This window comes from Mustela erminea, chromosome 12 (assembly GCF_009829155.1).
Source record: "Mustela erminea isolate mMusErm1 chromosome 12, mMusErm1.Pri, whole genome shotgun sequence".
NCBI classification, from domain to species: Eukaryota; Metazoa; Chordata; class Mammalia; order Carnivora; family Mustelidae; genus Mustela; species Mustela erminea.
In genome coordinates, this window is record NC_045625.1 from 13672282 (window position 1) to 13697257 (window position 24976).

Here is a 24976-nt window from a genome sequence, read left to right on the forward strand (position 1 = left end):
TGCGAGAGCACGCATTTTAGAATGTGTTTTTAGAAGTGGAACTGCCTCTCGTGTGAGCTGAAGCAGCTCTGTGCCTTTACTGTTCCTGCGTGCTCTAGAATGTAAACCCAACTTCGTAACAATTTCTGAATGAGATCCAAGAGGAAAACCGTACACTGAAAAGTCAGATGCAAGGAAGGGATTCTGGCGACCCCATGAGTAGATGCAAATTGGGCAGGGGCGAGGGGAAGAGTGCCATTAATGCAGGTTCCGGATTTGGGGATTGTCTTCCTGCCTCCTCTACTCAATCCCCTAGTTGGTTGATTCTTAATTTAAATTTGTGGGACTCCTTGTTGTTCACCAAGCATGGTCCTGTACCTTTGATCCCCAATAGTACCGTCATAGGCAGATTGTCACTTCTGTTATACAGAGGAGCAGATTGAGGCTTGGAAAACGGCCAATTGCTTAGAAGAATAGTGAGTGCTGAGGAGGTTGGGGCCCAGAGTTTTAGCCTCCACAGACCCAGATCCTAGATTACCGCCCCCCAATCCTTGTTTCCCTTCCCATTTTCTGCCTACTTTAAGTCTCTTCCATCCAGACCTGGACAGCTCCCCTCCCCCTCGGCCACTTGTGTGTGCCTTTCAAGCTGTTGGCACCTGCCTCTAGGGCATCTTACCAGCCACTCTTTTGAGCGCGTGGCCCCTCTGTGGAAACAACTGCAGTAACTTCCTGTTGCCAACAGGGTATGTCTAGATTTATTAACCTATCCATAACCGAGTTCCAACTCATCTCTTTAAATCGTTCTTGCTCTTTGTTTTCCTGACTTTGCTCTTGGATCTTCTCCCATCCTCATGGAAAAGCCCCCAAGTTCCTTGTTACCACTCCTAGAGCCAGACTTTAGGATCCCATTGACCTCCCGCTAGCTTTCAAGCCTCCGTTGACAAACATGGTCCACTCAGCCCGACTCAACATTTTTGCCTGAGGTAGTTAGACGTGCAGTCTGTTGGCAGTTCTTCATGTTGTACCTTTTCCAGATGGCAAACCATCAACTCACCTTTGATCCATAAACTTTTCAAAATTCAGGTGAACACCTTACCTCCCCAGCAACACTGTTTAAGGTTGAATCATTACATGATGCTCCGTAGGTTCTTGGGAAGTTATTTTAGTAAGTTCCATGGATCATCTTAGGGGCTACATTAACTGGAAGAAAAATAACTTTTGAGTATCCGAACACTGAAGCAAAATGAAAGACCAGTGACACACAGCTCTACCTCCTAGACTCCCCTGTTCTGCATATCGTATAAACATCTAAATTGTTCTGAGAACATTTGGGCACAATGTTTGATGATTGCTCTGATTAGACATGAGTAGTCTTTACCAGTGGGATGTACCTGTTCTTTGCATTTGAACCACATGTTCTGCTCTCACTGTGGTAAAGATCATCTAACAATAAGACAGATTTATAGAGAAAATTCCCCAGAGCTCCTATATCGTAACAATTTTTAATATTCTAATCCTTATCACCTAAGTATTGATTCATATGGTAACAAATCTTTGTGTTTTATTGCGCTGTCAAAAATGTGCTCTTTTCCGTTACCATAATATTTTGTACTATTCTCTTATCATAATTTGCTAAGCTGTTCCTATTTTGGTGGGTGATTACGTACCTTCCAGTTTTGCTTTTAGACAGTGGTACAGAGGACTTCTTTGTGCATATTTTCTTAGAATAAGTTCCCAGTAGAAGACTTAGAGTAAAAGCAGAGAATTCTTTCTTAACACTTTTGTCACTGACAGGGAAGAGTGCATAAAGCACACAGTTTATTGAACAGTTACAAAGCGAACACCTAAGGACTGCCACAGTCACGAAGGATCATTTCTGGCTCCCCAGAAACTTCCTCTATGTGGGAAGGAACATTTCATGACCTTTGTATCATAATTATCTTATGGCTTTCCGAAGGGGTTACAGGGATTTACTTTATCACCTTGCTGGATTAAATACAATGTTTCACCACAACACCGTCAGTTTTGAGTGTTTTTTTTAACATCCATTGTGTGGCTTTTCATGCCACTTGAAATGTGTATCTGTTTTCCAGCGCTGATTACTGCAAAGCCATTATAAATTACTGAGGAGGTATTTGGTTAAAAAAATAAATAATAAATCACACTGTCCAAATGAATCAACTCTTGTTGTTGGACAAAGAATTTAACAGTATTTACCTGTAATTCTTATGTTGACTGGAAAACATCACAGATGTATTGCCATTATTTTCTTTTATATTGATGTAACCTATATAGTTTGCAGAATTTTATAAAGTCATTCCTTATGGTAGCAGTTAGTTTAATGGGAAGATTGAGTGGTTATTTTGAATATGTTTGCCAATTTAGTTTATATAAAGAGGGCATCTTGAGGTTGCTTTAACTGACATTTCTTGTCTTTATGTGAAGACAGAAAACAGGTTTTTTTACTCTATGTGTGATTATTTGTACTTCTTTTTAATTCTTTCTTCATCTTTCACCCATTTACTTTTATTACATTTTCAAATACTTGGACAATATTGTTTAAGATGAATTAAGGTCACAAATAAAATTTCACTAATCTGAGCATTACTAATTTAGAAATAATAATTAAGCCCAAGGCATGTGTTGAAAGCAAACCTATCAACAATCACAATTAACATTCCAGTAATTAATGTGATAGGTCACAAATATGCATTGTCTCTCTCTCTCTCTTTTTTTTTTTTAAGATTTTATTTATTTATTTGACAGAGAAGAGAGTACAAGCAGGGGAAGCTGCAGGCAGAGGAAGAAGCAGGCTCCCCACTGAGCCAGGAGCCCTACGTGGGCCTCAATCCCAGGACCCTGAGATCATGACCTGAGCAGAAGGCAGATGCTTAACCAACTGAACCACCCAGGCACCCCTGCATTGTCTCTTAAAGTAGGTCTAGTAAGACCCAGAACTGCAGAACAGAGCTAATCAACAGTATTGGTTATATAGTAAAACTGTACTTTTAATTTTATTCTTTACTAATGTGGATGTATCACAGGTTATGAGTAGTATTTAAAGGAAAATAGGGACAGTCACGAGCCAAGTTTTTCTTCCAAAATTAACCATAATATGTTTGAAATTTAAAATGGGGGAGTTAATCCAAGAGGCAGCCAAGTGCAGATACCAAGAACGTAGTCATACCAATGTTTTGTTTTTGCTCATGCAGAGTCAGGGAAGAGGTTGTCTGGTGTGCTTTTATATCTCAGGCCTTGGTGGGTTCAGAGAGGAGAGTTTTCATCTCTGGGAATTTTAGGAGAGCAGACATACTGAGTTTGGTGTTGAGCACATTCAGCCATGTGAGGTGACTCTTGACCTAGTTGTCCATTCAGGCTTTAAGGGCGCAAAGCTCGAACTCTCTTTGGAGACAGGATCAGAAAAACAAACATTCATGAAGGCTGCATGTCAGGAAGAAAAACACGGAGAGGTACAAGTAATAAACAGAGCATTATTTGCTTCATTCCTCCTCTCTCCTGCCCCCCACCCCTTTCACAAGGCTATGTCTGGAGAACAGGAAATCTTTTACTCTCTCCTGTGTTCACAGAACCGGTGGAAAGTAAACAACATGGACATGCATGGATGTGTGGGTGAATGCGCTTTGGATTGATCTACATCGACTTCGTGTAATTCAGAGTTCTCACAGTGTGTTTCCTTCCAGCGTATCAGAATTACCTGGGACTTATCAGAAATGCAAATGACTGGGCCACGCCAAGGCTGTTTACTCAGAATCTCTGGCAGGAGCCTGGCAGGTGACAATGCCCATGGAGGTTGAGAACCATATTAGCTAACCTGTTCTGCCACCTACTGGAATTTATGGGAATAGCACCTGGCAATGAGTCCACTACATTAATTCTATTAATTTTTTTGCCCTTAAGCTTCTCTGAATGGATCCTAAAACGGGAGTTGCCTTATACTCATTTCCAGTTATTATAGGGCAGGTTATGTCAAGATATCAGCAGGAAGTCTGTGTAAGCTCATCTTTATTGAAGTGCCTTTAATTTTGTACTCAAATTGCTTTTATCACACTGGAATAATACGCAGCTATTAAATAGTGCTAGGAAGAATAATACATGGGAGAAGTGCAAAAATATACATGAAAAACGGGGTTAAAATGGCCTACAACATTTTTCCAACTAAATAGTTTAAATATGCAGAAGAACAAAATGGAATACACCAAAGGGTAATTAATAGTGGTTCTCTCTTGGGGATGATATTGTAGGTAAATTTTTTCTATATGCTTTTTAAAAAATTTTCTAAGTTTTCTATGATGAGTCTGAATTATTTTTAAGAATAATTTTTTAAATGTTATAAGTTATGTAATACAGCTGTAAGCATCATTTAGCTCAAATTTCTTCTCTCAGGAAGTATTTATGAAGTCCCCATACCAGACAGACATTGTGCTAGGGTCTGGGGTTGCAGAGATGAAATGTGTATGGTCCCTGCTTCCTGGAGCTCTCAGTTCTCTGGGGTGGCACACACTAAACCCAAGCGGTATAATGAAGGAAGTACAAGTAAGGGAGAAGCTCTACTTAGGGGTGATAACCACAGTTTCCCAGAGGAAGTAACTTTACAGAGAGTTCCCAAACTAAGACAATTCTAGATCCAGATACCCTGTAAGTTACCAGCCTTTGTAAGCCGACTGTAGGATATTCGTGGTTGACTGGATTGTATTACTCCTGGGGGTCTCTGTAGTCAATACAGGAACACATAAGACAGTGCTAGAATTTGGAGACAAAATCATTAAACAACTGAAATTCAACAGAAAAAGCAAGTTGTTGGTGGAGGCCTATTTTTTCAATCTCTTCAAATCTGTCCATTAATAATAAAAAAAAAAAAACCCTCAGTAGCAAAACTAAAAATTCAGACAATACTTGGAAGTAGGTCACAAGGTAACCCCATGAGCCCCAAAATATAAGCAGGTGGGGCAAACAAAAAACTGCCATGAGAACAGCATTTGTGCAGGAGGAATAGGAAGGAACGAGGTAGTGTATGATGGACGTGAGAACAGGAGAACCCACGATAGGCAACAGGTGATCACTGAAGAGGGGAAGCCCATCTAAAAGTGCTGGCTGAAGCTGAGAGAAGTTTTGTCCTCTCCCAAAAGTGGGTTCATGCGAGGGCCTGCTGGAAGAGCACCTGTAAGGGCTGGAGCAAGGCAGCCCTTATAAGCTCATGAGGCTGCCTGCTTTCTTCTAGGACAGGACTCCACACTTGCGAAAACACCTGGGACTAAAAGCAGAATTGAGCAGGACAGAGACAAAGGGGAGACTGACTATTCCTCTTGAGAGTCTTTGTAGGCAGTGTAGGAACATGTAAGACCCTACAAGAATTTGAAGACAAGGAAAGAAAGATGGCCCAGACTCAAGAAAGGGTAAGGACAGAGACAGTCCCAGAAAGCAAGCTGTTTTATTTTTAAACTCCATACAAAAGCAACAGAAGACAGGGCTCTGTGAAGGTTGAAAAATCTTTTCTGAACATAGCCTTAATCCAAAAAGCCAGGAAGGATCATTTCACAATCAAATAAACAATAGAAAAGTATTAAGGCCAAATTCCATCCAAAGTTATGAACAGAAAAGGGACCAAGAGGAAGCACGATAGCATCCCTATAGACAATGGAAGCACACCAGGGAGACGTGGTTAGAGACCAAAACCATAACATATTTAAAAATGAAAATACACTAAGCACATGAAAGAAGACATGAGAAAATTGCAGAGATTGAAAATGGAATGAAGAATTAAGAGAATGAGAAATTATTTGAGAAATGAAGACAGGGCGCCTGGGTGGCTCAGTCCATTAAGCCTCTGCCTTCAGCTTAGGTCATGATCCCAGGGTCCTGGGATTGAGCCCCGGGTTGGACTCCCTGCTCAGCGGGGAGTCTGCTTCTCCCTCTCCTTCTGACTCTCCCTCCTGCTCCTGCTCATGTGCACTCTCTCTCTCTCAAATGAATAAATGAAAAGTCTTAAAAGAGAGAAATGAAGACTGAAGCACAAGCAGCGTTAAGGACTAAATACAACAGATAACAAACACCTTAAGAAAAATAGAAGGTGATAAAGAAAAATAGAGGGTGATAAAGAAAAAGACGTATAAGTAAAGAGGAGATGAAGAATTGGAGACGCAAGATTCGAGAGAAAGTGACCCATCTTTGAGGCGTGCAAAGGAGATCAAACACAGGTAACAGGCCTGAAGAACCCCAAAGCAAGAAGAAACGCTAAAAACTGTAATTCAAGGAAACATTCCATTTAAACAAAAAGGTCAACACTGCATATTGAAAGTATACCGTGTACCTGAAAATATTGACCCAGAGGGACCACCCAAATAACAGGAGAAACGTATCTTAATAAAAAGCATTTCAACTCTAAGCGGGAAAAGAGTGATAGAAAAGCACGGGTTGTCAGCCCCACTGAACACCTAGGCATGAAGCATCAACGGCTTCTGAGATCCCAGGGGAGAAACAACCAGACACGGGCCTCTTACAGCCTTGCCAAAGGGACCAAACCTGAGTCTGAACCACTCTCTGAACACTGCTGCTGTTGTACAGGAATACGGAGGACTGAAGACAGTGTGTGTGTGTGTGTGTGTGCAGGGTGGCCTGGGGGAATGCGGTCTGCGGGAAGCTGCAAGTTCAAAGATTCTGCAACTCATACTTTGTAGGAAAATGAAAAAGGACAGAAGAGGAATCTATAGATTAAAAGAGACAAAAGATGGGATTTTATAAAAGAGGCAAGGCTCTGGATGTATCTCTTTTTTTTTTCTTTCAAATTTATTTACTTGACAGAGATCACAAGTAGGCATAGAGGCAGGCAGAGAGAGGAGGAAGCAGGCTCCCCGCTGAGCAGAGAGCCCGACTTGGGGCTCGATCCCAGGACCCTGAAATCATGACTGGAGCTGAAGGCAGAGGTTTCAACCCACTGAGCCATCCAGATGCCCCAAGGCTCTGAATGTATCTTAACCAGTATATTTTACTCCTGGTAAATGGGTAAACAAAAGCAGGTATGTCCGCACGATGGAATGCTACTCAACAATAAAAAGGAAAAACTACCAGCACATATGGTAACAGAATTATCACGCTGAGTGAAATCCGCCACACACAAGAGAAAGCAGCCTCTAAGATTCTAGTGACACGAAATTCTCAGTGTAAAACTGACTCCTAGTGACGGGAAGCAGATCAGCGGTGGTCTAGATGGAGACGGAGGTAAGGGTGGGTTATGGGGGCGGGGAGGAGGAATCTTTCCAGGGGGAGGAGATCTTCATTATCTTGATTAGAGCGGGGGCTTCACAGATGGATACTTATGTCAAAACTCATCAAATCAAATACTTCAAATGCGTGCAGCAAATTGTATGCTAATTACACATCATGAAAGTTGGTAAAAAACAACTTCCTGTTTTTTGCTTTCTATTTTTACATTTTTTTCTTTCTTTCTTCCTACCATCCTTTCTTTCTTTCCTTACTCACTTACTTAAAATGCCTTTAGTGTATTTACCATGTGTATTCTCAGCCAGTCTGTTCCGGTCATTTTGGTTCAGATGGTTGGATGTCTGTCCTGGTAGATGTTTGTCCTTCTTTTACTGTGATTGTGCCTCTCAAGTGGCTCATTAGTTTGGCTTGTGAGCACAGGTTCCCTTGAGATATCACTGCTCTGTAATGTTTTGGGGGAGGGGCTGAGGCCCAGGCTCCCCCCCCCCCCAGGGGTTTAAGGGATGAGGAGGGGTAAGCCCCAGGTCACAGACCCTCAGTTCCCTCCACAATGACTCTTGATCTCTCTGGTTTAATCCCACTCTTCTAAGTGGACTTAATTCCCTGATCAGGGATTTGTCTTTAAAGTCACAGTAAGCGGCAGCATTGGGAGGAGGCTGTCTCTCTGAGGTGTAATCTCTGGCTCCGTTTTCTTTTTTTGTGGAGGCTTTTTTGCTTTCCTGACTGGCTGGCCTGTGGCCTGCCTGGGCTTCTGGCTTCTCACGGGGAAAGGCAGAAACTCACGGGGAAAGGCAGACAGTGGTTATCCCAGAACAGCACCTGATGAGGCAGTAGCCAGCCTTAAAGGCCTTTCTTTCAGCCTGTCTTCTTTGTGCTCCCTCTGTCAGCCTCCCCCCCCCCACCACCGGCGCTGCAGGGACCCCTCCCTGCTTCCAGGTGCACACACAGCAGTTCCAGACACACTTCTGGCTCCTCAGGGGCCTCTTCTTAGGTGTTGTTTGCAATCTCCTCAACTCCGTCCTTCCATTTTCCTAAAGACAGAGGGCCCAGTGTTAGCTGACCATCTTCATATGGACCCCATAACTTAATTTGTCTGCTTTAAAACCGTTAATATTCTTTGAAGAGGTGGTTTAGGTCTGAACATCTGGTTGTGAACACTGTAAGAACACTAAAGACAAAAAACACCAAAGAACTATAGAAAAGTGGAAAATAGTTTGCTGATTCCAAAGCCAGAAAAGGAAAGAACTTTTAGACATCTTTTGTCAAATAACTTTCAAACTGTATCCATTTGAGTTAGCACTTCAGGGTCAGGAAAGCACTTACCCTTGTTCTGAGTGAAGTACCAACTGAAATCTAGAGAATTCTAAATATGTTACAAAGTTACCTTAAGCGAGAAATGTTGTATTTAACAGATCCCACTGGCCTCCAGGCTGTGTGTGAATATAAAGATTTTCCTGCTTTGGGTATGTGTAGTGATTTTTCCATTCACCTAGAACACACTTCTTTCAGATCTCTGCTGGTAGCCGTGTTTCTCAGTACTTAAGACTATCCTCAGATTTCCCCTTTCTAGAAATTTCCATGACCACTCTACTCTCAAAATACGCATGCCCAACACCAATCACTTTCAAATTTATTTGCTTTGATTTTCTTTACACACCTAATCCCCAATGAAATTATATGCCTATCAGTTTACTTAATTATCGTCTGTCTTCTCCCATATGAGGCTGGGGCTTCTCTCTTGTTCCACAAGGAGAAGATCCCAACACCTAGGATAATATAAAACCTGGTGCACAGTACACCCTCAGTAAATAATTGTTAAGGGAACGAGTAACCCTCTGTGTATTGCTGTTTCTAGCTATTGCCAGGTAATATTCTACTCCGAAATTAAGTGGCTTAAAACAACAGTGATTTGTTATTTCTCACAGTCTAGCAGGTGGACTGGGCCTGCTGACCTCTCCTGGCAGCCTGTCTGGGTTTGCCTCCCCCACAGGTCGGGACCTCCTCTCTCTTGTGGTCTTTCACCCAGGGCTTCTCTTCTCCATGGCAGAAGCCTTCCAAAGGCTTCTGTAGAAGGAACACCACAAGTTGCTTCCACCAGGTTCTTTTGGTCAAAACAAGTCATGAGGTCAGCCCCAAATTAAGGGGTGAGGAAACAGATACCATCCCTTGATGGGAAAGTCTACAAAATATTATTAAATTTGCTCCAAAGCAAATTTCCTAGTTTGTAGACAGCGGTAGAGTTACAGGAATCATCCACCATTGACCAACTCAGTGCCTAGCACCCAGCAGGCCCTCACTGTTGGTCCAGTGAATGAAAGAATGAATGTCAAGGCTGATTCCACCACCCCCTCCCTTCAAGGATGGACTGCTTCTCCGGACACAGTGGGCTATACTGCCCCCTAGTGGAATTTGAAGATTGAAGAGGGGGCTAATTCCTTTCTTGGAAGGTTGAACTATAGGATTCCAGGTTACAGGTTAGGGTAGTGGTTCTTAAACTTTAGCATCAGTATGGAGTATATAGCGATCTTACTAAGAACAGAAGATTCTGACAATAAATCTAAATAATAAATAAATCTAACAACTGATTAAAAAAAAAAAAAGAACAGAAGATTCCTGGGCCCCATCCCAGTAAGTTCAGTAAGTCTGGATAGGTCCAAATACACCAACTCCTAAGCTGTTACTTGGGCTTTGTGATGAATGGGTGTTGGAAGGAGAAGTTGCCTTGTAGAAAACAGAACCCTAGTTTTGCAAGCAGAGAGACATGCATTGGAAAAACAGCTCTGCCCCTGATGGTCTGTGTCACCCTGGAAGATCCACAGACTCTCAGATTCTCAGGCTTCTCATCTATAAAATGGGGTTAATGACAACTATCTCATAGGATTGTTATGAGATTAGAAATAGTTCCTGGTTATGGCGCATAACACACCCTAACTCAATAAACAGGGTTAACATTATTGCTCTAATACCACAAACGTACAGTGTATAATAGATGTTCAGCAACTTTTAGCCAGATTTAAATGTTGTTTAAGACTACAAGGGCAAGAATCATATCTTTTTCAATTGCCATTGATTACCAGGATCTAGGGTATCAAAAATGTCTTATAGCAGGTGCTTAACCAATAGTTTCTCAAGAATGAATGAAGTCCTCATATCCCATCTCTATCAACATGAATGTGTTCACTGGTTGTACCAGGTGGGTGTGAATGCACACATGTATACCTGTGCCTGTATGTGTGTGTTACGTGTGTGTGTGCGTGCATGTAGTTATTTTATGTCCTCTAAGGACTTCGAGACACATTTTGCTTTGTGTACACTCAACACTGACTAAGCTGCCAGGGACCCAATTGTTTTCAGAAGCATTTTTTTTATTGTAGCACCGTGAAAAGTATACGAGCCTTAAAGAAGACCTTGGTGCAAATCCCAGATCTGACCAGTCCTACTTTAGGCAAGTCCCTCATCCTCTCTGAGCCTCACTTTACCTGTTGGGGACATAAGGAAGTTTTTGCCATGGTCAAATCTGTTCTAATGTGTTAGGATTCTGTATCTAATTGGGAGAACCAGCATACACAAGGGTTGCAATTTTGTATTTTATTTATTTATTTTTTTTATTGAAGATCATCACTTTAAGTCACTTGTTGCTACATTGCCTTCATCGTTATCATTTTCACCGACTGTACATTATTCTGTTGAATAACAGAATTTATCTAAACATCTCCTTTATTGTGGACTCTTTAAATATTTAGTTCCAATTTTATGTAACTGTGAAAATTGCTGCAATTAACATCTTTGTCAACATAACTTTTTGCTTTGGTTGGATAATTTCCTCAGGAAACAGGGTAATTTTGACTGCCTCATAGGGAAGACTAGAAGGATGTTGTGGCAACATTTTTTGCATTAGCATTTTGTGTGAACCAAATATGGGAAAGATCAGAACTATCCTTCAGAAGCAAGTGCTTAAATAAACTACATGCCAACCAGTCAATGAAATACGATGCAACTATTAAAAAGAACAAGGATTATGGAGCACTTAGGTGGGTCAGTGAGTTGAGTATCCTGACTCATGATCTCAGCTCAGGTCTTGACATCAGGGTTGTGAGTTCAAGCCCTGTATTGGGAAAAAAAAAGAAGAAGAAGAAGAACAAGGATTATTCATTATAACCAAGAAGTAGAAACAAGCCAAATGTCCATCAACTCGTGAATAAGCAAAATGTGGTGTGATATCCATACAATGGAATATCACTCAGCTGTAAAAAGCAATGAAGGTTTGAGACATGCTACAACATGGATAAATGTTGAAAACATGCTGAGTGAAAGGAGTCAGACACAGGAGGCCTCACATAATAGATTCCATTATATGAAATGTCTAGAATAGGCAAATCTATGGAGACAGAAAATAAGTAGTTATCAGGGGTTGGGAAGGGAAGGGGAAATTCTAACTATTGATCTATACTATTGATATAATGGGATTGCTAACAGGAACTAGGATTCTTTGGGGGATGATTAAATTATTCTGGAGTTAGTAGCGATGGGTACATGACCTTGGGAACACACAAAATCCACTGAATTGTACACTTTGATTTTTTTAAAAGATTTTATTTATTTATTAGAGAGACAGCAGGAGAAGTAAGAGGAGCAGAGGCAGAGGGAGAAGCAGACTCCCCACTGAGGGCAGAGCCTAACTTGGGGCTCGATCCCAGGACCCTGAGGTTATGACCTGGGCTGACTGAGCCACCCAGGAGCCCTGAATTATACACTTTAAAAGAGTAAACTTTATGGTATGTGAGTTATAGCTCAACAGAAAAAAGAATGAGGAAGACCTATATTGACATTGAAAAAAGCAAAGTGCAGAGCAGTATCTAAGACATAGCACTTTGGTGGAAGTTTTGTTTTTTATCCTCAGTGTTTGAAGTTGTGAGGCTTCCCCCAGGAAATGTCTGTCCTGCCCTCACTGTGCTGTGACCTCAGGCATGAGAGCACCCTCTTTCTCTGGACTGTAGAACCGGTTGCGTGCTGGGGGCTGAGATAGTGCATCATGAATGTAATATGTACATAGAATGTAATATATAATTATTCTCATTGTTTCAGATAACAGAACTGAGAGGTGAGAGAGACAAGTGGCTTGCCAAGGCTATACAACAGAGAATGTGGCCCACCAGGAATCAAACCCAGGCCTGTATGACTCCAGAGGAGGGGAGTCAGAAGCTTGGGTGCCCAGAAGCTAGTTTATTTGTTCCCTGTGCACTGACGGACCAGGGGGATGGAGCCTGCTTTGCTACAGAGAACATAGGTTCCAAGAATGGTGGTTTATGTACTTACCCAGAGAGGTCCTTTATTTTCCTTTATTTGAGGGTTGTAGGAAGGGGATCTCAGAGACTTATCTTGCCCCAGACTAGTCCCTTATTGCTTGATGGGAATATTTTGGTAGTTCCTAACTGGCCCACTCATGCTCCTTCACCAAGTTTGTCCTTGCTGTTGTTTCTAACTAGAAAACTCTTCCTGCCCACCAGGCACTCAACTCAATGAACTCCTACTTACCTGTCAAAACCCAGCTCATATGTCCCTTCTGTTGTTTTCTTCTTATCAACAACATTTATAGATGCCCTTCCTGGCATCTGTAGAATAATACCAATAATATTAATAGTAGCTATCATTTGGAGATCCCCACTTTGTGCCAGGCAATTTTAACCATTGACATATTTGTTCCTTTTAAGTCTCATGGGAATTATGCAATGAAAGTATAATTATTTACATCTCTTTCAGAAGAAGAAACAACCTTAGAGAAGTTAGGAAATTTGCCCAGAATCACACAACCAGGATGTGATGCAACAGGTCTTTCTGACTCCAAAGTCATACTTTCCCCTAACCCCACATCCTCTCTCCTACGGCAGTCACCTTGAATTGCAAATCCTGTTTACTGCTGTTTTCACCATTGCCTTGTGAGCCCTAGAAGGCAAGTAGTCAGTCACTCTGATTTTAGAACTGTGACCCTACTGCCCCGTGTGGGGTCTGCTCCCCAGTGGCTGCTCCTAAAAGTGACACAGGAGTGAATTGTTCCATTTGCTGGGACCCAGCCTGGAAAGTCAATGCAGCCTATTTGTCCTATCCCTGCAGAGGGGGCAGGCTTGTTATCTGTCCTGGAAGGGCGATAAAGGGGCAGGTCTTGCCTCCTTGAGGACTTGCAGATGTTTCCTGAGGCCATGAGAGCACTTTCTGCTTCTTGCCAGTCCGTGTGAGCTGCTAGGAGAGTGGGCTTCATGGCTCTGCTAGCGTGAATGTCAACAACCAACTCCAGCCAGCACTCTGGAAATCGCACAGAACAGTTGGGGCCCGTAGGGGCCTGTGGAGGATGGAGGCACCATCCCCAGCTGGCCGGATTTTTGCTCCAGCCCAAAAGAGGCTTCACTGTCGGGACAGCAGAACTGGGTGGGTGGGACCTCCAGCTTTGTAGTTAGCTCTGGCTTTGAACACCATCTCCACCGCTTACTAATCCGTGGCCTTGGAGCAAATTTGGCAACCTTCCTAAACCTCAATTACTTCATTTTTACCTGGGAATAATTGCCTCCTTTTTTTAAAATTATGGATAAAAAGAGATAACGCACATCAACCCTTGCCACCTAGCCCGGTACAATGCCAGCATCTAGTGACAGGGATGCCAACGATAGTAATAGCAATAGGAATTATTGTTATTTTTGAAAAAAATCCATAAGAGATATTTGTTGTTTGCAGCCAAGAATCCTATCTGATATGGTTACTGTTATTAGTTGGGGAGAAGAGGAGTTCTCTAGGACAGGCCATTGGGGCCGGAGGGATGGTTTCCCCTGGGCCAGTACAAGAGCTGACTGACAGAGTAATCTCCTGTGCTTTAGCGTGAGCAAGTGTGGTTCTGCCTGGATCCCAGCTCCTGGAGTAACCTGAGATGGGAGTGTCCTGGTCAAGACTCAAATCCCTATTCTTCCCGACCCCAGGCGGCAATCTTTCTTCTGTCCTGACCACCTAAGGGGGGATTGAGCAATTAGCAGTTATTAAAATCATGGACTATATTTTGGAGAAAATTAATAATAATTTTATATTGAACCATCCTGAAAAGTTAGCATTTTCCCCAGGTTTATTTTATTTACTTATCTAAGCACCCAAATATCCACAAAATAGAGATGTGCTTTATTTAAGTTGTATTTAAAATTTCCGTGAGCTCTTCCAGTTTTTAGGTATAGCCCTCTGGGGAAGAAATTGATAGACCTGTGCAGTTTTGATTTCTCATATAGTCACCGGACGTTCTTTCATACGTGTTTTTCCGGGTCTTGACAAGATTTATATTGGTCATTTATAAGGCTTGTCATAATATTCCTTCAAGTGGATGGGCCAGTTTGTCCTTCCCCTGTCCTTTGGCACTGGGGTAGTTCCAACTTTCTGCTGTTGTATATAATACTATCAACCTTTATGAAAACAAGCTTCGAAAACAATCTTTGGAAGTATTTCCTTGCGACACATTCCTAGAAGCAGACTGAAGGACCAAAGGGTGGGAATAGGTTTTCTTGGCCTTGTAGCTTAAGGTTAGATCATTCCCAAGGAGAGATAAAACCAAATCGCAGAGATTGCCCATGTGTTCTCTCCTGGTCTGAAATGGGAAAGAAATACAGACGCAGTGCCAAAGAGACGACAAGACAATTTGCTGAGCCAGACAGAACTTTCTGGAAGGGGCTAGACTTTTCCATGAGAACATCCTCAACTGATACCCAGTTCTCTGACTGTCCACTTATTTGGGGCCACCCCACCCTTCCACAGGAGTCAGACTCCAGCCATTAGTGCAGACCCTACAAATTCCGGAGAGTCAGATGCCTGTGGTGGGTGGAGTAAATGTCCTACCCGAAGAAGGCCACGTAGCCTGGTGGAGTGAACGCTGGAGCCTGGAGCCAGAAGCCCCGGCTGCAGGCAGGCAGGGCCCTGCCATACACCTGGTACCTCCACAGGTGCTCCCTCCCGAGCCCACCTGGAGGGCAGATTACCAAAATTAAGTTTTGGTATATTTCTTTCACTCAGGACTTTTGACTTTGGAAAAAATACAGGACTCCCTGGGAGAGGGCATAGTGCCACCTATCCCTCCTGGGTAAACCGTCTTGTCATCACTGACCCTGAGAACTAGTCGGACTGGAGAAGACAGTGAAGGGTCCCCGACAAGACTCTGAGAGCCGGGGAAGGAGCCCCATGAAGGAGATGAAGCTCAGAATCTAGCCTTTCTCAGAAACTTTGAGAACAGCGTTCTCTGGTTGCCTCTGGCCTGTGTGGCTGCCCCAGGAGCGCCGAGTTCCCTGGGGGAGAAGCAGAGGAGCCCTCCTGAGGTGGTGGCCTAGGCAGAAAGCCCAGGTGGATGGATGTCTGCTGTTGAACTGGAAAGCTGGGTAGGAGCAGGAGTCAGACAGTAGCCCTCGCGACCCCAGGCTAGCCAGGCACCCGAGAGCACCCGGTCCTGACAGGTACCAGCAGGATGCTGCTGTGATTTCTGCTTTGCTGTAGCTCTGCTCCTTGGGGACTGGGATCATGCCGTGACTTCTTCTTGGGCCAAGCACAGCACAGTAGGTCGTGGTGCAGACCACAGGCTCCTCCCAGATTTTATCTCCTACCCTCTTCCCCTCATTCACCGTGCCCTCCGCATGCTGGCTCTTCTGTTCCTCTGTCCCAGAGATGGACTTGCCATCTATCTTCCTCCTTGCCCTCCTTCCGGTCTCGCCTCTTTTCTGAGATGTCATGTTGGCCCCGAGTCACTGTTCAACCCGTCCCTAGCGTGTTTTTTTCGTAGCAATTTCCCACGATCATCTGATTTCCTTTAACGGACTCCCCAACCGGAAAGGAAGCTCCAAGAGGGCAGCCTCAAAGGCCTTTGTGCTCTCTGTTCAGGGCAGAGAACCATGTGGGCATGTGTAAGGGAATCCATCTAAGACTCCCTCCTACCCCCACGCCCCAGAGCTGCCCTTGTGCTTCCTTCATTCAGTTGTAACATTTTTCTCTTCTGAGGGCTCTGCCCAAGGGCCTGGCAGGGGAGAGAGCTTGGCTGGCCTGTGTGCAGATTGGGGTTCCAGCCTGACTCGGCAGTTTCACATACGGTGCCATCTGGGCCACCTCCTACCAGGGTCTGCAGGAGGAGAAGAAGGGACCCAGCGGGCGGAAGCGCACAGAGGCAGACTGTAGTCCCATCTGAAGAGGACGTTGGAACAGAGCTGATGGGAGACAGGAGGGTCATTCCTCAGCTTACCTAGGCTAGCTCCACGCCTCCCTGGCCCGCTCACCACCCTCTGCCTCCTTGGGGTCTGCCTCCCCACCTGCAGCCTGGGAGAGCTCCCTGGCTGCTGGAGCTCTTTCCCAGCACAGGCACTGGTCACCCTACCTTGCTAAGGAGACTGGACCAGATGCTCCCTGGGGGCCATTTCACCCCCAGTTCCGGGGCCCAGTGGAGAGCTGTTTATCTCTAAGCCACGGACTGGGGACCGCAGGACCTTCAGGCTGGAGAAGATGACAGTCTGGGTGAAGATAGTAATGATGTGCGGAGGTTAAAGTTCAGTGATCCGGGGCACAAGCTCCCAGCTCAGGGACCACATCCGCCCCACCTGCTGCTTGCTCGTCACTCAAAGCTGAGCGTCTGAGTCAGGAATGCCTCATCTAGAAGAAAAATGAGTTCCAGGCCTGCTTCTGCTGCCAAGTTACGATGTGAGCTCAATTACAATCTTTTCTTCTCTGAGATTGGTGTTTCTTTCTGGGGAAAAAAATATGAGAATGTTCAGATCCCACTGAGACATTTTGAAGGCTCTCTCTCCTAATCCTAACATTTTAAGACTCTGCCACTGAGCGTCAGATGTGAAAAACAGGCTCACCCATGCTCACAACTCTTCAGCAAGTCACCTTTTTTAGTTGACAGCCTGGCAAGGAGCCAAGACCCCTGACCTCTGTCATCAGCTGTAGAAGCCTTGCAGAGTGTCTGTGTTTATTTGCAGCTGTGGCTGTGCGGATGACATTAGTAGGTGATCTGTCAGTGGGCAGAGCCCAAGGTGTCCATCAGGAGAGAGACAAGCTGAAGCTAGTCCAGAGTCACTGTGGAGGAGGCCTGCCAATGCCACTGAGGGGTCCGCTCCTCCAGAGGGTAGGAGGGGGACTTTGTGTTCTGTCTTTGGCAGTGTCTTTTGTGGCTTTTACGCCCTGACCACCCTGGGTGTGGCAGCCCTGGGCAGGCCTCCCTGTGATCCTGAACTGGGAATGGGAAAGGAGCATTCTGAAAAGGAGCATTTTCGTGATGCCCTCTGCTAATTTCATAATGTTCTATAGTTTCACTCTGCTTTCCAGAAATGAATCTGAAGTAATCTCAAGTATAACCACCTAGAAAGATTGGGAAGCCTAACTCGGAGTTCCTGGGACCATTCTCTGTCCTGAGCCAACTTTTCCTGTTAGCCTGTGGGGTTCCTATAGGAATGAGAGTCTCAGAAGGTCCAGTATCTGAGTAAGCATTTCCCTAGAATCTTCTGGGAACTAATTCCAGATTGGGAACTGAATCATTAACTTCTCAATTCTTGAATGGAATCATTAACTTTTCAATTATGAATCATTAACTTTTCAATTCTCCATGCAATATACTTATCTATACAAACACATGACATCGATTCTCAGAGTAGACTTTTCAGGAGGTGTGAATCTCTCAAATCACCACCAAAGGGACTGATACACTGGCTTAGGGAAATATGTTTTTCATGCTTAAAAAATAAATAAACGCTAAAATTTTAAAGATGAATCACACACGGTCCCCTGCTCCTAAGGAGTTTCGATAAACCCTTTCACCCCTCTGAGCCCTCTTCTGCAAAATTGGGTTAATGATCCCCACCTAGGTTTGCTAGACTTAGTAAATGAAAGGATACCTAGTTAAATTTGAATTTCAGATAATGAATACCATTTTAGCATAAGTGTGTCCCGTGCAGTATCTGGGATTTACTTACCATACAATATTATTCATTGTTGATCTGAAATTCAAATGTAACTGACATCTCGTATTTTATCTACCCTGTGCACACTAGTTCAGGAATTGTTTGAGGGACAAAAGGAATAACATGTGGATTAATAATATACGAAAGTGCTTTACAGATGACAAAATTCTGTGTCAGCAAGAAGGGTTGTGATCGTGTTACTTGGATGGAAAAGGGTCTCTTGCAGGCCTGTGAGTCTTTTCTTATGGTAGAGATCCCAATGCATGAGGAGAAAAATCCAGGGCTGCATCCCAAATGAACGCTTTTTTTTTTCCCCCAGGGTAGTGGATCCCAAACCGAAGGAACAGAATAGAGCACATGTGAAGAAGTCCTGGGGGTGGTGCTTCACAGAAAACTCAAAACAGGACCCCCGGGATGGAATCCGCACCTGCGTTTTCTGGCTGTATCCCAGAAGTGGGGTCTGAGATACTGTCTGTGTTGCTCACGCTCCCCCTGAAGGATTCAAAGGGACAGGAATGGGCTGCAGTTAGGAGCCCTGGAAACCAGTGTCCCGGCAGGGGCAGGAGGAGTGAGGCGTGTTGGACATGGATATCTGTGGACTCAGGAGACAGAAGCCGTAGGCGACCCGTGCTTCCCGGAGGGCGCGCCTCCGGTCCAAGGTGGCATTCGGCTTTGGTAAGGGGCCCCACACAGACGGTCCTTCTGTTACCGAGTGAGAAGCAGAGCGGCGGGAGCGGGAGCGGAGCTAGTGTTCAAAATGCGAAGTCTAGAAAAGCTCTTAGAATCCCCGTTCCTCCCTCCTTCCACCTTCCGGATGGGGGCACCAGGCTGGAGAGGTGACTCCTCCAAAGCCCGGTAGTAGGTTAGGGCAGGACTAGGGCTGGAGCCCACACCCGCCGCTCCCCTGCTCAGCGGCAGAGTCTGCTCAGCCCATCCCCTGAGAGTCCTTCTGTTTGGGCCCTCGGAGCGCCCACGGTCCTCCAATCACTCCCGAGGCCGCTGCCCCAGAAACCTTTGCTTGCGGCGGAGGCGAGGCCGCTTCTGGAATACTAGCGATGGGGCTCTGCGTGGGGTCCGTGCTTTCCAGTTTGCAAAACACTTCTGCGTCCTTTCTGTCGCCTGCTCTGGACTTCTGCCCTCCTCCACTTCCTCCAACCTCTGTTTTCTGCTCGGGCCTCCCAGAGAGGCGGTTTGTATGCGGAGGAGGTCAAGGCCTCCGGAGCCCACGTGCGTAAGACTGAAGCCTGCAGAGGGCTGGTGCGGCCTTTCGTGAGTCCCCCGGGAGGGCTTCGCTGGGCCTCCGTCTCCTCGTCCGCCAAGCGCAGATGGTCATCGGAGTATCTAGTCCTCGAGTGCTCCTGTGAGGCCTCGGTGCGTTAACTCGAGCTCGGGACCGTCCCCCGCACGCCGTCAGAGCTTCCCAGACACCAGCACCTTCCCCACTCCCATTAGCCTGTCCGGCATTTGCTATTTCACAACCGTGATCTGGGACGCCAGAGCCCTTCTCCGCCTCGTTCCCCTCTCCTCGGAGGCTCTGCTCACTCGGCCCTCCCTGCGCAGTACTCCTTTGATGCCTTCCTCCCAGCGCTGCGCGGTCAGGCTCCCTGTCGGAGCTGGCAGATCTCCGAGGGCATCTTGAGCGGCGACACCGCGCCCCGGGGTGGGGGTGGGGGGGCAGGCGAATCTCTCTGCTTCCTTGATGTTCGGTGACTGCATGAGTCACCCAGTGATCTCCCAATCTAGACATCCATCTTGATGTCTTTCTTTCCCCTCACCCCACACCCAATCCAAGTCTTGACAAGTCCCGGTGGAAACTGGATCCTGAATGTGCCTCTAGGCCAGTCCCAGGCCAGGGCCCGCCCCCGTCTGTCTTCTCACCCCTGGGCAACTGGGCCTTCTCTGCTTCCATGCCCCTACCCTTGCTGCCCCGGGATGCACCTTCATCCCTCTCCTTAACACTCTCCCTTGACTTGCTGTTGCTCTTGGTCGAAACTCCCATCCGCAGGCATGGCTGCAGAGCTCTGCCTCGCTTGCTCCCACCTCGTCCACTTCCCCTTCACTCTGTAAGCTTCACTGCCCTGGTCTACTTCCAGCTCCTTCCCCGCCTCCTGTCCTGCATTTGCCGCTCCTTCTGCTTTCTGCTCAGCCAGCTGCTTCTTTTGATTTCAGGTTGAAGGTCACATCCTCTGAGAGGCTTTCCCTGTCCGACTTGAGGGGGGACGTCTCCCAGTTATTCTGTGTCCCAGCACCCTTTTAATCTCCTTCATACAGCCCATTATTTATCTGTGAATATCTTGCTTACTTACCTATTTATTTGTTAGCTGGCTATCTCACTTGCTATATTGTATATATTTTTCATGATTTTACTTATTTATTTATTTGCTATATTGTATATATTTTTCATGATTTTACTTATTTATTTGAGAGAGAGTAAGAGCTCAGAGGGAGAGTGAGAGGGAGAAGCAGGCTCCCCACTGAGCAAGGAGCCTGATGTGGGGCTTGATCCTAGGACCCTGAGATCATGACCCGAGTGAAAGGCAGAGGCTTAACCCACTGAGCCACCCAGGATCCTCTCACTTGCTATATAGTAAGCATCATGAGTGCAGGACATGGTTTGTGTGTGTGTGTGTGTCCTTCATAGGGTATATCTAGACCAGTTTTTAATACACTTCTGCTGATTGAATGAAGGAATCCTCCTAGCAATGAATAGACTAGGCATTATACGTTCACTTTGCAATGACAAAAGTGTAGAGAGGTTGATTCTTGCCCTAGGTAACATAGGCTAGAAGAAGTGCAACCAAGCCCCCTAGGTCATGGGCTTTTCCTGCTAGACCATTCCACCTCAAAGGGACATAGACTTAGCCCTGGGAATCCAGCTGGGCTGATTCATAGACTAATGCTCTGACGGGAGACCAGATGGCAGAGATTCCGAGATTCCTATCTCTAAAGGAGTAGCACTGCCAGTATGTGGCTAAGGATTACATCCCATTCCAAAATCTGGGCTATAGTCAAGACATTGCACACACCCAATAAACACCCAACGACTGTACGAAAAGTTACTTCCTTTGAGAAAGGAAATCAGATCCACAGGCCCGAGAGCAGGCTTGATCTCCCAGGACCCTCTTTAGAGCCCTTCTAATTTAAGCCTGTTGGAAGGGGAAAGATGTTTTTTTCTAGCTCCCTTACAACAATGTGGCCTAATTTGGAAGATTTTGCCATTCCTCAAGTCCTGACTGCTGCCTGAGAGCAGACCCTGATTGTCATCGTTTAAAATATTGCCTTGAGCATTGATAAAAAGCTGTCAGGAGGGTACCATTTTTGTGATTCCAGGAGGAAAGTGCCTGGGCAGAGACCCTGGTGACATAAAGAGCTCTGGACCAGAAGTCAGAAGGGCAGTGCTACGGGAGAGAAGGCTCTGGGGTTTCTAGCCAGCAAACTAGCCCTTAGCTGCCCCTCTGTAAGGAATGAAGGGAGTCTGATGGTGACCTAAGGGTCATAGGTGTGGCTTTGACCCGGACTCTATAACAAATGTGCAGGGAGGGACCTTTTAAGGTCTTCTCCTTCTCTGGATCTTGGTGTATTGTCTTTACAAGGCCAGGGTTGGAAGGCCTGACTCCTCAGCCTCTTCCCACTCTGATATTTGCTTTTGCCGTTTCTGTGAAACATCGTCTCCTCCAGGGCTGGGCTTTCTTATCATCCAGGCCTCAGAAACCAGTGTGAACTGTTACAGAACAGTTCAACAAAGAGCATCTTTAAAAAAAAAAAATCATTTATTTATTTTTAAAGTAATCTCCATGCCCAACATGGGGCTTGAACACATGACCCTGAGATCAAGAGTCTCATGCTCTTCTGATTGAGCCCACTGGGTGCCCCTCAACAAAGGCCATCTTAATTCTGAAGGCCTGGACTTCTTAGGGGTGCTCGAGGAGTCAAGTGCTCACTCCTGCCACTCTTCCAGGCCTAGATGCTAGGCACCTCTCCAGTGACAGGTGCCCCCTCTAATGAACGGGGCGTGGGGGCAGGGGTGGTTCTTCCAGAAGGGCGAGGTCATGGAAGCAGGTCAGGGAGTTTGACTCCTCTGAGAGTCTAGAATTTCGGAACACTGAACCCTAAGGACATTGTACTCTCCTGTACTTGACCCCCCAAATGAGAAGACAAGGTTTAGGAAAATCAGACATGTTCCAGTGTTATTTGAATGTTTACTCTGGGGCAGGCTTTGGTTCAACACTTCCTATACATTGTTTTGTGTGACCTTGAGTCCTATAAGATAGACATTGGGATCCTCATTCTAAAGAAGAGGAAGTTGAAACACAGAGCTAAAGGGACTTGTCCAGACTCTAAACTATAAGAGACAAACTGAGGGTTGCTGGAGGGGCGATGGATGGGAGGAGAGGGTAACAGGGTGGTGGCCTTTAAGGAGACACATGCTGTGATGAGCACTGGGTGTGTTATATGCAAGTGATGAATTATTGAACACTACATCTGAAACTAATGATGTACTATATGTTGGCTAATTGAATCTAAATTTAAAAAAAATTTAGTGTCTTGTCCAAGGTTATACAGCTAGAAAGACCAGCATTGTACCCAGCAGTCTACTGCTACACTAATGTCTCTCTTAATAATAGCAATAAAAAATAATCAACATTGAGGAAGTTCAGTAAGCATTGGAAATCACTCTGAACTTGAGGGTCAGATAAATGGCTATACATCTAGTTCTTCTATTTATTGGCTTGGTGACCTTGAGCTAGCCATTTCACTTCTTTAAGTGACTGTATACTGACCTTTGTGGAGATGCCCACTTTACAGTAGAAGGACTGAAAAGGGATAATGTACACGAAGTGGTCAGCATTGATGCCTGGCATAAAAGTGCTCGGTAAATGTTAGTCACAAATATAATATTATCGTTACTGCTATTACTATCATCTTCCCTCCAGAGTGACTGCAAAGTTCAAGTGAGATAATGATAGTGAAAGTTCTGTGTTCCGCACCTGTCAGTGATCCTCTTTATTGCAATTACAGCAATCTAAGGGAAAGAGTTATTTAGGAAGCACTGGCCCCACTCCTCCCCCCAAATGGCTCACATTCTTTGCTCTACGGCCAACACTGATGACGAGTGAGGGTTTGAGTTGGTGCCCACTCCCAGTGACGTCCTTCAGTAGATCTCCAAGAACTGCAGCAAACACTTTTCTGAGCTTATTTTTAGCATCTTTTAGAAGGACTTTGAAGCAGGATTTCAACATTTAGCTTCATTGTTTAGAGAAGGTGTCTTGCACTTAATGTGAGTGTATGACTTAGAACTTTCTTTCTCTTATCCTAAGAGAGATTCCATGGACGCAGATCAACAATGTGGCTGGCAGACATATGCCCAGATCCAAGTGAATTCTGTTGCTGGTTCTTCCTGACTGAAGTGCTATGTGTTTGTTATAACTAAAAATTTGGAAAATGCAGGAGCACCTGGTTGGCTCAGTCAGTAGGGCATGCGACTCTTGATCTCAGGGTTGGGAGTTTGAGCCCCATGTTGGATGTAGAGAATACTTAAAAATTAAATCTTAAGGGGCACCCGATTGGCACAGTCTGTTAGGCATCTGTCTCCTTGTTCTGGCTCAGGTCATGATCTCAGGGGTATGAGATTGAGCCCCACATCGGGCTCCACACTGAGCACAGAGTCTGCTTGAGATTCTCTCCCTCTCTGCCCCTGCCCTACTCAAATAAATAAAAAAATATTTTTTAAAAATAAAATCTTACAAAAAATTGGAAAATGCAGAACAATATAAGGAGAAAATTTTACCCACAATGTAATCATTCAGAGACAAAGATTATTCCTATATTGGTGTATTTCCTTTTGGTCTTTTATATATATATTCTTTTACATAATTGGGATCATAGTATGAATAGTCCCTTATATTTTTTTACATTTTTAAAAATAAGCAATATGCATTTACGTTTCCTTCGTATCTTTTTATGGCTTGATAGCTCATTGTTTTCTAATGCTGAATAAAATTCTGTTGTCTGGATATACCACAGTTTGTTTATCCCTTCACCTACTGAAGGATATCATGGCTGCTTCTAAGTTTTGACAATGATGAACACAACTTGCTGTAAAGATCTGTTGGCAGGCTTTTATCTGGATATACGTTTTCAGTTCCTTTACATACCAAGGAATCATATGCTGAATCATATGTAAGAATATGTTTCATTTCATAAGAAAGCATCAAACTATCTTCCAAAGTGTCTGAACCATTTTTCATTCCCATCAGTAATGAATTAGAGTTCCTGTTGCTCCACAACTTCACCAGCATTTGGTGTTGTCAGTGTCCAGATTTTGGCCATTCTAAGAGGTGTGTACTGGTAAGCTATTTTTTTTTTCACTCTTTTATGTTGTAAGCTTTTCCTTCATGCATGTCATTTTAAAAATAATGTACAGTGGCTCAACATAGAGAAGTCATATAACACAAAGTACTTAACCTATCCTTCACTGTGACCTGTTCAGATTTTTCTAATCTTCACTATTATCAATTACACTCTGATGAACATTTTTTGTGTGTAAGTCTTTATTTATGTATTTATTTATTTGACGAGAGAGAGAGAGACCAGAAACAGGGAGTGCAGGCAGAAGGAGAGAGAGAAGCAAGCTCCCGGCTGAGCAAGGAGTCTGATTCCAGGCTCTCCACCCCAGGATCCTGGAATCATAACCTGAGCCGAAGGCAGGCATTTAACAACTGAACCACCCAGGGGCCCCTCCCTTGGATATATTCTTAAAAGTGGAAATAATTAAAGAGCACAGACTTCTTTTAAGA

At 44.7% G+C, this 24976-nt stretch overlaps 2 long non-coding RNA genes across 6 annotated transcripts; one reads left to right on the forward strand and one right to left on the reverse strand.

Moving 5' to 3' along the window:
• Positions 1–99: 99 nt before the first annotated feature.
• LOC116570257 lies at positions 100–6691 on the reverse strand. 5 transcript variants are annotated; one of them, XR_004277350.1, is made up of 5 exons: positions 6520–6689; positions 4633–4708; positions 3167–3420; positions 1647–1766; positions 100–1179 (listed from the first exon to the last, which is right to left on the reverse strand). It is a non-coding gene; the product is annotated as an uncharacterized LOC116570257 (long non-coding RNA). The 5 variants fall into 5 exon arrangements; XR_004277347.1 differs by having other exon boundaries at positions 3167–4708; positions 6520–6691; XR_004277348.1 differs by having other exon boundaries at positions 3167–4740; positions 6520–6691.
• On the forward strand, positions 2891–20523 carry LOC116570258. Its single transcript, XR_004277351.1, has 3 exons — positions 2891–2914; positions 12304–16917; positions 18499–20523. It is a non-coding gene; the product is annotated as an uncharacterized LOC116570258 (long non-coding RNA).
• Positions 20524–24976: the final 4453 nt, after the last annotated feature.